This window comes from Morone saxatilis, unplaced genomic scaffold (genome assembly GCF_004916995.1).
Source record: "Morone saxatilis isolate NCDOM2014 unplaced genomic scaffold, NCSU_SB_2.0 Contig23, whole genome shotgun sequence".
Lineage (NCBI taxonomy): Eukaryota > Metazoa > Chordata > Actinopteri > Moronidae > Morone > Morone saxatilis.
Window position 1 is genome coordinate 23,950,705 of NW_023339796.1, and position 2,595 is coordinate 23,953,299.

Here is a 2,595-nt window from a genome sequence, read left to right on the forward strand (position 1 = left end):
TATACAGTATATATATACTGTATATACACAATAGTATATATAATAGTATATACTAAATATACAGTAGGCTATAATCCACTGTGGTATGGAAATAGGCTGGTTCCGATCTCATCTCAATTCCTGTGTCTAACTTTAATCAGACAGAACCCATACTGTGTCCCGATGTGACTGCGGACAGACTTACAGCCGCCACATACTGTCCTTACCTGCTGTTATCCCGCTCTTCCGTTGCCGAAGTGAATGAAGAAGTGTATTATCGCTGTGCGTACATAGAAGTTACCTTGACAGAGATGATATAACACAAAGCTAGGGTGAGCATGAACGCTTTCCCGTCGGCGTGTTTCAGGCATTACGTAAGGCGCACTCGCTATGCCTCAGCTGGTGGCACCGGCGTAATGGTGAGAGAGGGGCGGTGCTGTCTTTCACGGTTGGGAGGGTTACTTTAAAGCTGTTGTACTGTATTCATTTAGACAGTGTGTCTGGGTTAAAGCTGCAGTAGGTAACAAAACATTTTTTTTGTTATATTTGCTGAAACTTTAACCATATCCTGACAGTAGTACATGAGACTAAATCAGGTCCCTCTGGCTCCTCCTAGTGCTCCTGATGGCATTTGCAAGAATCCACTGGAGAGCCAGAGAGAGATAGTTGATTGTTGAGTCTTATTCCCAAGCTCAACAATCAACTATCTTCAAACCACCAGCCCAAAGTGTCTTTCTGTTTTTCTTGGCTCTATTAATGTTAGTGTATTTTATCAGACAACAGAACAATGTAACCTATGAGGGAAGATGGAAATGGAAAACATGGAAAGATTTTTAGCATCAAAACTCTGTTCGGTATATTTTTTTTAACCTGTGACTGGTAGTCTATTATCAAATGAGTAAACTAAGTCTTTGTCACTTGTCATACTGAAAGATGTGTCATTCAAGCTACCATTCACAAGACATTTGATTGATTTATTGATTACTATTTTATACCACATGCATGATAAGAAAAACCCAGTCCACACATGCGGATGCTCGGCATTTTGTTTATCTTGTACTGTAAACTAAATGTGTCGTAATTGTGTATTTTCTTTGTGTTGGAAATGCTGAACTGCTATTAATTCCCATTTGAACAACACAGTTTGTTCAGTACTCCAATAGAAAATGCTTATGTCTTCTGTGTGGCATTCACAATAAGTGCACTGTAAATGTGATATGTCCTCATTAACCCAGCACTGCATCGGTGCACTCTGGGTACATTTTTAACTCAGCTGTTTTTCAGTGCAAAGACTCAACAGGTATCCAGCAGGGCCCTCTCTTACCAAAGGTAGAGCACATATTGTATCAACCCTCTGAATGTTTTATATAATTGCAATGTTGTTTATCATCTGTTTTAACAGTCCCTTCGGTGTGGATAAATGCTGTCAATTGCCAAGGCAATATGAACATTTCCCAGAAGACAACATCACAGTATCAAGTCCTTTATTGTCATACGTCTCTGTCTGCAGCAAAAAGTCTCTCTCCTCCCTACAACTGCACACGTTACAGCTATCCTTTCATCTTTAAAGGCCGGAATAGTCTGGCCCCAAGCTATATCTGGGAACTTTTAACCCTCCATGTGCCTCCACTGGCCCTGATGTCCTCAAATGCCTCTCTCCTGATGGTTCCCAAAACCAGATTAAAAAAAAAAAGGTGACAGAGTGTTTGCCATCAGAGCCCCCAAACTGTGGAACAATTTTATTATTTACTCTATTATTTATTGATATGTTTTACGGTGTTTATTGCTTATTCTATATATTGTTACTGATGGTGCTATGTTTTTGTTGTTTTACCCTGTAAACCTTTTTGAAAGGTGCCATATAAATAAAGTTTATTATTATTATTGTTGTAATTATTATTATTATATAATCTGAGACATAAGACTTAAAATAGTACACAAGTTAAAATGTGGATATATAATATGATATATATATATAAGATTAAATTGACAGTGGTCATTGCTCTGGCCCTAATAAGGTACAATCTACAAACTATGTAGTTCTAACAGGAGGCCTTTTACAGAGATATTATAGCAGGTTAACAGGCGAAAAATATTCATTTATGTTGATGTATGAGTATCTGTCCACATTACAGTAGTGAATGTTGGAGCATTCTGAGCTGAGACCCACCCGTGTTCTCTAGCCTGCAATGTATAGATAAGATAGCTAAAACTCCTTTTTTAAAGGAGGCTGGAGTTTTTAAGAGCCACAGGCTGGGCTTTCTCTGCTGCATTTGTTGGAGCATTACATAAGTGCTCCATTATGACACATTTAGTCTACCAGTGTACACTTCCCCTTAATTCAGGATGTAGGGGGAAAGACAGTTGCAGCTGGAAGACATATGACCAGGAGGGTTAAGAGGTATAGTTATGTAAAAGTAAATTTAATCATAAGAATCATTGTATTTTCGTTACCTTAGAATGAGCTGTTTCCGCCATGTTGAACCATGTTTCTACAGTGGCCCAGAACGCACAAACCAAACACTGGCTGTAGATAGGGTCTTTTCACATATTTGCTAAGAGCCATATATATATATATATATATATATATATATATTAGATATATATATATATATA

At 37.9% G+C, this 2,595-nt stretch overlaps 1 protein-coding gene across 1 annotated transcript in view; it reads right to left on the reverse strand.

Moving 5' to 3' along the window:
- The window catches only part of blvra (biliverdin reductase A), a 7,753-nt gene extending 7,388 nt beyond the window's left edge, over positions 1 to 365 (reverse strand). Inside the window, exon 1 of the mRNA XM_035670848.1 lies at positions 207 to 365. The gene's annotated coding sequence lies outside the window, so the exon portion shown is untranslated. The remainder of the gene's footprint in view (positions 1 to 206) is intronic.
- Positions 366 to 2,595: the final 2,230 nt, after the last annotated feature.